General features: G+C 34.2%; 1 pseudogene; it reads left to right on the forward strand.

Annotated features, from left to right (window-relative positions):
* Nucleotides 1-834: 834 nt before the first annotated feature.
* On the forward strand, nucleotides 835-7,380 carry LOC120189929 (annotated as a pseudogene).
* The last annotated feature ends 4,714 nt before the right edge of the window (nucleotides 7,381-12,094 follow it).

Consider the following 12,094-nt stretch of genomic DNA (forward strand, 5'->3'; position numbering starts at 1 on the left):
TAGGCTTCTCGTTTCTTGGAAATTAAAAAAAAATACAACTAAATAATGAATATGGCATTATATATAGGGAAGTAAACACCAAATACTAACATAGTTCTTTTTGCTGTGAAAAAATTTTGCCTTTTGGTTGGTTGGTTCAAGCTTTAGAGTTTCTTGTCATCCAATTCCTATCTCCCATGGCTGTTTCATGAAGGGAAACGTAAAAATGGTAAACTAAAACAAAAATACTGAAACCTTTTTTAAAAGGAGAAACTGGAAAGCATGCCTACCTGATGAAAATTATAGAGGGAAATTAAAAGATTAAATGACGCACAGTAAAAAGTGTATTCTGTGTTTGTAAAATTTTTTATATTATAACTATTAAATATGACACATTATTGTAAGTCATAAATCGTTTGATTTTAAGAAATATGACATTTTTTATGACACACATTTATATTTTTAATGACACAAGCTAATTTATAACTTGTAAAAAATATCATGTTTTTTAAAATCAGAACGATTTATGACTTACAATAATGTGTGTCATATTTAATAGTCATAATCCAAAAAATTTAGCAAACACACGAAATATACTTTTCATTGTGTGACATCTCTAAAAGTCGTCTTTTAATTTCACCCCATAATTTTCATCAGGTACGTATGCTTTCCCGCTTCTAGTCCATTTTGTCGTTTCAAAAACAAAATTTTCATTCAGGGATACTAAGACAAAATGGAAAAAAACTTTATTATCCCGTGTCCCAGTATCTTATTCGTTATCCTCTCCTATCCCAGTATCTTCAACTCCATTTTTTTCGTTTCAAAAATGGTGGCACTCGTTACAAGACGCCATGAATGAGAATCAGAGCAATCCCTGAATTCGCTGTTCCGCTTATTTTTCGGTGCCATTTTCGTAGAAATTTCTCCGTTCGCGCTTCAGTTGACAGCAATGCACCGATCAGAGTTTGTTTCGCTCCTTCTCCGACCGACAATATCCACGTCGGCGGCGCTCGAACTGCTCTCTTCAACTATTTATTCGCTAGGTTTTTTTCCTCTCTTTTTTTTACATCTTGTGCGTTGTTATCTTGTTTCTAACTTCGTAGAATTTTAATGATTTTCTCTTTTTTGCTCTTTATTTTTCTCTTTTAAGATCTAAGGTAGGAAAATTTGTGCTGAGAATCGAGGATACTGATTTGGAGAGGTCGTCGCGAGAATCGAAGGAGGCTGTTCTTCGAGATTTAGCTTAGCTTGGACTTGACTGGGATAAAGGTACTATTTATATGTCGTTGCCATTGTCTTTCCGCTTTAATTAAATTGGTTTGAAATTTATTGCTTCAAATCTTCAATTTTACATGTATGGTTCGATTGTGTTTGTCACTTTTAGCATTAAGTTGATATTGATTCTATCACTTGCCATGTAGGCCCTGGCATTTGTGGGGATTATGGTCCTTATAGAAAATCAAAGAGAAATTCTATGTATAAACAATATGCTGAGAAACTCTTAGAATATTGTCAGGTTTATCGTTGCTTTTGTTTCAATGAGGTAATTGATTTGAAGACATTGCAAATGTGAGATATTTGTACCTTGAATTACAATTTTTGTCCTTCATTTCATCGGAATTCCTCTAAGAATTAGAATAACACTATTCCTTTGGAGACAAAAGTGTGAAATTTGTGTCTCACAGAACATAACCTTTAATTCAAATGAACTATGATTATGTGTTTCGAAGCATGCTCAGATTTTAACATTTGACTAATAAGATTTTTTTGTCTGTTGATTTGAGGATTTTTGGCGTAAAGCATCATTATCATTAAGTTTCAGTGGTCCATCAAAAACAGAATGTAGATATATCTGTCATTTACTTTTACAGGCACTAATTTGTTTGATAGTATCATGAAGGTTAGCTGGAAATTGGACACACTTGGGGATTTTGTTATAATAAGGAGCAATGGTCAACCTGTTTACAACTTTTGTGTTACTGTTGATGATGCTACCATGTCTATTTCACATGTTAAACGGTAATTGAGAGAATAATTGATTATCTTTTTGCTACATCTAATATATGTTCTGTTAGAACATACAAGGTTATCTTTTGGTTAGTCCTTTGTTCTCACGCTCTCTATACTGGCATTTCAGAGCAGAAGAGCATTTACCTAATACTCTAAGACAAGCCTTAATATACAAGGTAATGTTAAAGGGCTTCAGTTATTTATTTACTTCTGTTAATATTTAGTGGCTTTTAGAGTTTCTGGTTTCATTTCACCAATATAAGGAAGCTAATCTTTAAACTGGAAAAAAATTTGTTACAGGCTCTGGGATTCCCCATGCCTTCCTTTGCCCATGTTTCTTTGATTCTTGCACCTGATAGGATCAAATTGTCAAAACGTCATGGTGCAACTTCAGTTGGTCAGGTAGTTATCTTCATTCTACTTTGTTTCATGGAAAATGTTATAAAATAATTATATCATCTCCTTGGTTTCCATGGGGTCTACAGTATCTTTTTCAATTGGGAATAAAAGTTTCCATGTTTAACAATTATGTTGTTCCAGTTCTGAGATATGGGGTATCTGCCTCAGGCAATGGTGAATTACTTGGCACTTCTAGGTTGGGGTGATGGAACTGAAAATGAATTTTTTCACCATTGATCAACTTGGTTAGTTTTCCCTTTCACTTGTATTGATCTGTGTGCCTCTCTATTTCTAAGTCCTAACGAGCTTGTTATTCCTCGTCCACTCTCTGTGAAAAAGAGTGTAAGAAATAGAATGAGGAAAGTGAAATTATGATCCAGCTTTGACAGAATATTTGGATGATTTCAATTTGACTAATTGTCAATTCAATCTTGTTTTCATTTAATTCACATTTGAAAATTTCTCAATTGGTCGTGTAAACAAAAGTGGTGTTGTTTTTGACTCTACTAAATTAAGGTGACTTTTCTATGCTTTTATACTATAGGCATTATGGTTATATACTATAGGCATTATGGTTATATTTGCTATGTTCCACTGATATGCTTGGTCTTGTTATTTGAGGAAGGGGCGTTGGCACCTATTATTAGGTTTGTTGGTTTTTAGTAGGGGCAACCAAAGAAACTGAACAAACCAAAAACGACCTAGTGCCATATAATCTCGGGTTTGTTTTTTCATTTGATTTTTCATTTGATTATCAATATATTTTAGTAACTTAATTTGGTTTTTGGTTTTTATAGAAGACATTGGGTGTTGGCGGTGATAGATATGAAAGCAACAAGATGTTATTATCTTGATTCCTTGGGGCCCACCAATGTCCATCAGCAGTTGAAGCAGATTATTGATGCGTAAGTAACATAAATTATCGAAACATTATAGTATATTCTTTGATATATTTCATCAACTTTTATAGGGCAATGATATTGTACACTGCTCAAAGTGGATCTAACAAAAGGGTTAGCCTCAATTAGATCAATGTTTTGGTGAGGACTTCGATCATTCCTTGTTTAAATTGCAGCTTTTATTTTGACTAATCGTTTATTGTAAAATGTTTGTAGTGTCCCCGTCAGTCAGGAGGTACCGAGTGTGAATATTATGTTTGTAAGTTCATGAAAGAGATAGTCGAGAACGGACTTGAAGTACTGGTCAATAAGAATATAAGCAAACTTTTCTGATACACATCTATCATATCATACATACACATTAGTCATACAACTATCATATGGACTTGAAGTATGATGCTATTCTAAACAAATTAATGCAAGTACTTGTTAGCAAGACTGAAAAATGTATATAATTTATATGGGAAGTTTTACTAATTAAATGTGTAAAATTTATTTTTACATATGCTTCAAAGATTGCATATGTAAAATTAGTCATTTTAGTACTCTTTGATAGTTATATACTTCACTTTAAATAAGTATAAATTGTATACTTATTTCATATTTTTTACTTAGGTTGGCGATGGGAAGGAAGAATACACGAATGATGACATTGATGATATTCGCAAAGAATGAGTATCTTATGTGGCAAACTTTATTATGCTGTGATATTTTGTATAAACATATAATTACAATATTTTTGATAACTTAATGTTAATATATTGTATGCAAATAGATTGCTTATATATAATATGATATATATATATATATATATATATATATATATATTAGTATTATGAGGCATTAAATGTGATTTAGTTTGATTATTTGTCAATCTACAATATATATATAATTTACGACATACAATCACGACACACGAATGTGTGTCATCTTTTTTAATGACGTGTGCTTCAATGACACGCAATGTAAGTTATAAATGTGTGTCATAAATTTATGACACACAAATGTGTCATTTTCATTTATGACGGGGACTTCAATGACGCGCAATGAGCATCATAAATGCGTGTTATAAATGCGCGTCATAGATTTATGACACACAATTGCGTGTCATCTAAGATTTATGACGGCGGCTTCAATGACGCGCATTTGTATGTCATCTGCACCCATAGATGACGCACAATGCGCGTCATTAAATGGATTTTTTTTTCTAGTAGTGTAAGAGCTCTATTTAGCCTGAGATGCAAGGTGCGAAAAATTTGCTCGCCCTACTAAAATAAGACACGTTCTTATAAATACACAAATATATAAGTAATGTACATTAAAATAATTTTATATTTACTTTTTTGGCTAATATCAAGTATATAAAAAATGTAATACGTGTAAATAATAAATAATAATTAGTAAGGTAAAATCTTTTCTCCAAATATAGAATAGGAAATATAATAAATGAAAGAAATACAATGCGTATTACAAAGCCAAAAGCAGGGCTTTGTTCTTCAACACTGAAATAGAGCAATATTTCAGTTTTTAAACAACAAAATAGAACTTAAAATCAACCCTAAAGGAGAAAATAATTAAAAGAAAAAATAGTACACAACATAGAGATCCAAGCAAAAGAGAAAAAAAAGATGGCACAGAGCATGAAGGTTTGAAGACAACACGAAGATGATGCTATGAACTTTTAAATTTGTTTTGAAATTCCAACCTAATAAAGTTCGCGGGCGGGATTCTAGGAAAAAATAAACATCATTTATTGTATTTTGAATTCTGTCATAACCAGCTTTTGGTGGCAGATCGATCTGACGTTTTGAAAGAAAATATTTTTTAAAATTACCTGATATTAGTATTTCAATCTCACTTAAAATGATTGGTAGAGACTCACATCTTTTTATTAAAAAAACTTTTTTATTTTCAAAATCTCATATCGTTCTTCCATCAAAAGTCGGTTATGACAGCTTGACGACTTTGCTGGAGATTTTTGTTTTATAGAACAAAAAAGAGAGTCGAGTCACGAGTCGATTACCCTATATTTTAAAAATTGGAAATTTTAAGTTCGAGTTTATTCAATTAACAAGTCATTATGTTTTTAAGAAAATTGAAACAAATATTTTCTCTCTAGTTAATGCTTTCTTTTGGTTGAATATAAATAGAATTGTTGCATATTATAGCTGTCTCGTCTCGCCTAAGTAGTGGGAAATGTCACACCACCGAGGAATATTGTTTTTCCTTGTGTAGGTCTGATAGAGTACCTCTGGAAAGCATTCTTTATGACTTTCAGGATATTGTTTTCCTTAATAGTAATCTGATCCCCTGGACTGAATTCGATCCGCAAAGTCTGTAGTGGGTCATAATAGAAGTCCTTATTTACCTTAGCAGGTTGTAATGAAAGTTTAGGAACCCTTTGTAGAATCAAACATCATATAGAGAATTTAGTAAGCTAACCGCTCTAGAGCCATGTGGATAACCTAGGAGAACTAGAATGTATGCATTTAGTGTTTTAGATTCCCTTATGTGTTTTAGTCATAGTGTTCATAGTATATTTGCTAGTAAATTTTATTTATTTATTTAATTTTGTTAATTAATCTTTCTTTACTTATTATTTCAATTTTACTAACTTGTTTACTTTGTTTTGTTGCTTGCTTTATATGTTTTTATTTTCTTTACATAAACATCACATGACATAGAAAACATTGATCCCTGAATTATATGGTTGCATTAGAAGGTTCTTGAAATGAAAATGAATTCTGATGGGTTTGACAAAATTTCAGAGATTCTTCCGTGGTCTAAGTGGAAGCAACTTCAGTTTGGAGAAAGTCTTACTATCGATGAGGGATCCAATCTATCTGAGAAAGTGTCCGGCAAAACAATTGGTCAGAGCTTATGAAAATCTGGAAAGAATGGATTGAGAATGAGAAAAGACTATTCTAGTTAGCTTATGGAGTTACTGATGGTTTTGATTGTCGCTGCGATTATCCGAGCTATGATAGAATATTGGAACGTTGTTATCGATACTTCACTTTTAGCAAAGTAGACATGACTCCGACAATCGAGGAATACACTGCCCAGCTAAACATAACCATCATTGAGACATGAAAGGAATACGTAAAGCCAATCAGATCTAAGTGCTTTGTGACAAAATGTACTGCTCATAGGGGAGACCGAAGAGTGGGTAGCTCAACACACTCAGGTGAAGGAATTTCTTGGATGACTCTGAAGAGCGTAATCTGTGAACAACCATCATCGAAGTGAAGAAGAGATTTATTTGCTTTAGGAGTGTATGGGTTGGTTATCTTTCCTAAAGTACTAGGACACATTGATGTAGCCTTGATAGACCTATTTGAAGTTTTGAAGAAGAAAATGAATCCAACTTCAGCCATTCTGGCATAGACATTTAGATCCCTGAATGAATTTAGACGATTTGGTGGAAGAGAATTCCTAGGATGTTTGCACTACTTATGCTTTGGTGGTTGAGTCATTTTTGGGTAGTAAAAAATGGATGCGCATGAAGTTTTCAAGCAGACTACTCCCCTATAAAGGACTTCCTCGAGCACTGCGAGCTTTCTGATCATCGCAGAAAGAAAGATTGAATTGAGGCTTAGAGAAATTTGAGCAATGTCGTAGTCGTTTAGAGGCTGTATTGGCTACCTAAAGAGGATGTCATACATAGATGTGACGATTATGACTATGCCATATTGCATGAACTTTGGGGAGTGATCGATTATGTTCTTCTATTGGTTTTAAGGCAATTCACCACTCAACAGTTTGTTCCAGGCATTCGTGGCCTAAATGCCTCTAAATTGCTTTCTCTACACCGAATTATCGAGATCAAATTTCCAAGATATTCATCGCTTGGAGAACTCCTCACCGATTTTTTTTAAGTTGATTGAACCTTCATTTACGTCATAATATGACTCGTGGAGGAATAACTGAGTGAACGATAATGTCCCAAACCCTAGCTAGGAAAATCATTTAACTATGGCTGAGCGATTAAGGAGGATTCCGACTGAAGTTGAGCGGCTAAGAGAAGAGCTGAAGAAGATGGGCACTGAGTGGGGAATTGATTAGAGGAAGTTTGACAATGAGAGATTTATGAAGAAGCTAGAAGTAGAAAAACGAGAAGGAGTTATAAAGCAATTGATGGAAGAAAAACAAAAGGTCCAAGAGAGCTTTGAAGTTGTAGATAGGGACTATAAATAGTTATACAATAATACGAAGGCTCGAAACCTACACCACATAGTCAAAGATGTGAAGATTAAGCTGGATAGAGCTGAGAGAAAGGCTAGGAGAAGTGAAGACTACAAGAAACGAGCTGATATCCAAATCAAAGAACTGACCGAACAACGCGATGGTACTAAGCATGAGTTGGATCAGGGCGGGCACTGATAGAAGAGCTCGAGGTGTTAGTCCTCTATTCAGAATAAGTTTTTCGAGGGCGGTACAATGATAATGGTTTAAGCTTTCGAGAAGAAAATAAGGCTCTGATAAAGAAAATAGCTCAGTTGGAAGGGGCCAAGTTGATTCACGCGTCAGCTAGGAAGATGGCTCAAGATGGGATTGAGACTCTAAAGATCGGGATTACTAAATTACAAAATACAATTTAGGAATGCAATGAGATAATTTATTACCTGGAAGTGAATGCACCTTTGACTGATAAGGAAGCAAGGGACATGCTTCGTCGAGCTGGAAAGATAGTTCGAGCTCAACATGCTTCGTCAAGAGACATGCAATGAGCACATAAATACATTTTGCATTGCATATGTGTTGTCTATATTTATATATTTTTAAAATCGCACATTAAAACATTCATTTACCTAATAAAACATCAAATAATAAGATAAGATTTTTTATCGCAGTAACACTAACCCCTACTAATAGCAAAAACACACTTCATCCGTACGACACTAAAAAAATGACTAAAGAAATGGATGATAGGCTAGCTCTCAATAAGAATAAATACAAGGACATGCAAGATGAAGTGAGAGGTGGGTTAGCTAAGATTGAGTCATATATCGCCTGTTCGTAATTTGATTTATTGTAGAAGATGGAAGAGATGTTCATGAAGCATGCGACTGCTGGAAAAAGACTTGCTGAAGATCCTACGCATCATCCGAGCTTTACACTTATTCACATTCTCGTGCACTCCTGTGCCCCAAGAATCTCGACATCAAGCTTTTTTTCGCTATAGAGAACCTGCCATAACATCAAGCTGGAACTTTATACTACATTAACTATCCCGTCAAAGTTCAAGGTGCCTAACTTTGAGAAGTATGATGGGACCACATGCCCTTCCTCCCACATCACCACGTCTTGTCGAAGAATTGTTGGCCACATAGAGAATGAGAAGTTGTTGATTAACTATTTTTAACAACTTATCTGGATTTGATGTCAACTGGTACAATAAGCTGACTAGGTCACATATTAAGTCATGGAGAGATTTGGCAAAGGCGTTCCTGGAACAATACCACCATGTCACAAACTTAGTCCCTAATAGATGAACTCTCCAAAACATGGAGAAAAAACATAATGAGACTTTCAGTTAGTATGCCCAGAGATGATGAGACATGGTTGCCCAGGTTCAACCACCACTAATGAAGAAAGAAAGTACATTCATTTTTGTGAACACTCTAAAGGCCTCATACATTGGTGTTGTTCATCAAGGTTTGAATTAAATATCTGAATTCAATGTAAAACTGAATCTCGTGGCCCTCATCCTAATGATACTCACAATAAACTCCACAATTATTGTGCTTTGGTTTTGTACCATGACTGATAAGGCCAACTTCGAACAACTGCTTGAACACCCAACTTAGGGGAAACTTAATTTCAGCAGCATCCATCTTGACTATCCTATTGTTATCCTCATGGATCGCGTTCACCCCTTGACTTCCATGGTTCCGTAGTGGGTGAGTTGTAGGTCCTAGTGAGTTGAACTCTAGGTTCCTAGTGTTGATGAGATTTTTCACCACCTTCTTAAAAGCCAAACAATTCTTGATAAAATGCTCAATGATGTCAGCATGGTAGTCGTAGTGTGCATTGGTATCACACAAGTGAGGATATGGAGGTCGAAGAGGGGTTAAGTGATAATGTCGAACCACATCCACCTTTAACAATGAGGCATATATTTCGAAATACGACACTTACTAAGGTGTGCATGACATCCTTTCAGTTTCTCTCATTGGTCCCCTATTCTCGTTCCTACTGGGGTTAGCATCAGTTCTCTCAACCACAGGTTGGATGATTAAGACACTTTTTGAAGCGGTCTTGCTATAGGTACTTGAATTGTTCACCTCGTTCTCCTTTTTCTTGTACACGGACTTCTTTGAGCTAAACCCATCGCCTCATTCAATCATGTAATTATCATTTTATTATTATTATTATTATTATTATTATTATTATTATTATTATTATTATTATTATTATTATTATTATTATTATTATTATTATTATTATTATCACCATCATTTTATTTATATACATTTTGAGCCCAATCACCATTCCAAAATAAAATCCAAGCTGCACATATATTTTTATTTTTATTTTAAACCCATTACACATAAATCCAAACCCAAAAAATTAACCATATACCAAAACCCATTTACAATACCCAAGCCCAAACTTGAACTCAAAATTTTAAACTTTTAAAATATAGGGTACTCGATTTGTGGCTCAACTCTATCTTTGTTTTAAAAACAAAACCCCCAGCGAAGTCACAAAGCTGTCGTAATCGGCTTTTGGTGGAAAGACCGATCCGACATATTTTAGAATTAAAATCTATAGGTTTTTTAATGAAAAGATGGGAGTCGCCACCAATATTTTTTAAAGTGAGATTGAAACACCTAAAATCAGGTACTATTAATAAAACATTTTATTTTACTAAAATACCAAGTTTGGTATATGGAATAAGAAATCAAGTTCATGATTCAGTTAAGTGTGGGGAAGGATTAACACCCCAACAACTCTGAAAATTGCTACCTAGTCATTTTTGGTTTTACGGTGGCTGAACCTGGGTAGCCATGTCTCGCTACCTCTAGGCATATTGATGAAAAGTCTCATTATGTTTCTTCTCTATGTTTTAAAGAGTCCATCTGTCAGGAACCAAGTTTGTAACATGGTGGTATTGTTTTAGGAACACCTTTTCCAAATCTATCCAAGATTTAATATTAGATCTGGTCAGCTAATTGTACCAAATTACCTAGTAGAATTCAACATATTAAACATCAGAAGTTTGAGCTCAAAATGGGCCGCTTGAATTTCGAGTGCCACAATTTCAGGATTCAAATCATCCAGCATAGGATTCAAATGGTCACGAATAGCACGATGCCTATCAGTAAGCCCAAAATTGTGTAATGCCTCGGTATTATGATCGCCTTCTTCTAGACCAATGCCTTGGTTCCTAATTTGATACATATTTTCTTGAGCATGTCCTATTTGCCTGAAAAGTCTCTTAATCTCAGGTTCAATTGGTTCTAAAGGCTCATCAGAATATCTTCTAGTCATACACCAAGTAAGCTTGAAAAACAATTATGTAAAATAGAAAGTAAACTATGCAAAAAAATAAAGAAGCAAAATAAAATGCTATGGCAAACTAATTAACTTCACGTTGCCAATCCCCGACAATGGTGCCAAAAACTTTGTTGCGTGTTGTAAGTACTAATAAACTATACGCAAATGATGTGCAAGTATACATAATTACAATAAGTACTATAATGATAAGTGAGTATCATCCTATGGGATTGGTGGAAATTATGAGTTTTACCACAACACTACACTAATTTATTTAATTATAGAAATGATATATACACTGACGATGCTTCGGTAATGGAGATGTAAGTGCGAATGGAATGATGGTAAAGGAATGTGATTGTGTCGTGGCAAGAGAACAATTTATAATGAGAAATGATGAAAATGCCAAGGAAATGTAAATTGGTAAAAATAGAAAATAAATGGAATAGCTTGATAATCCTCACACGGGAAACTACTTTGGGAATGAATTGTGAAGAGTCACTTAAGTAGTTCAAAACTTATCTTTAAAGATGATCTAGTCATATAATGCTTTACTTGTTCGATCGATTTTGCTAAAAGTGTTCTCGCTATCTCTAGTCTAAGAATCTAACATAATAGAATGCCACGACACATGCTCTCAGTCTCAACTATTGCAACCTACACTATTTAAAATGCACTACCCCATATAGTGATTAATTATACCCCATTGCTTATGTTAATCATATAAGTTCCTCTCAAATACTTAAGAATTAGTGACTAGATTTTTCTCGAACATCTAGTCTTCATCTAAGAAATGGACACTCTCATACCTCCTACAATCTTAGATGATGAAGCACACAAAAAATAATAAGTAAAAACAAAATATAAACTTTCATTGACCATTAAAATAAAGTTTCAAGCATCCATCAAATGAACCCCACTAAATATAACTTAGTTCATGGTGGGGTTCGAACAAACCATAGAGTATATTTAATCGTTCATTTGACCTTACAACCCAAATAAAGTTTGAAGCTTTAAAAATGAAACAAAGGCTGGAAAAGAAAGCACTAGGTGTACACGACCGACACTTCCTTCAAGCCACCATGAACGACTATAGCGCGAGCTCCTCTCAGATGCTACGCCACTACCTCGAGCTTCATCAACTGAGGAACACCAATAAAAATGGGAAAGAAGAAAAAAAGAGATGTTGTACATTAATGGAGGTAGAGAAAATAGAAAATATGATGATTTTTGAAGATTGTCTGTCTCTTGTGAGGTTTACTTATAAATAAAATAACTAAGGGTATTTTTGGAAAATTTTGCAC

The sequence above is a fragment of the Hibiscus syriacus genome, unplaced genomic scaffold, assembly GCF_006381635.1.
Source record: "Hibiscus syriacus cultivar Baekdansim isolate YM2019G1 unplaced genomic scaffold, ASM638163v2 tig00116961_pilon, whole genome shotgun sequence".
NCBI classification, from domain to species: Eukaryota; Viridiplantae; Streptophyta; class Magnoliopsida; order Malvales; family Malvaceae; genus Hibiscus; species Hibiscus syriacus.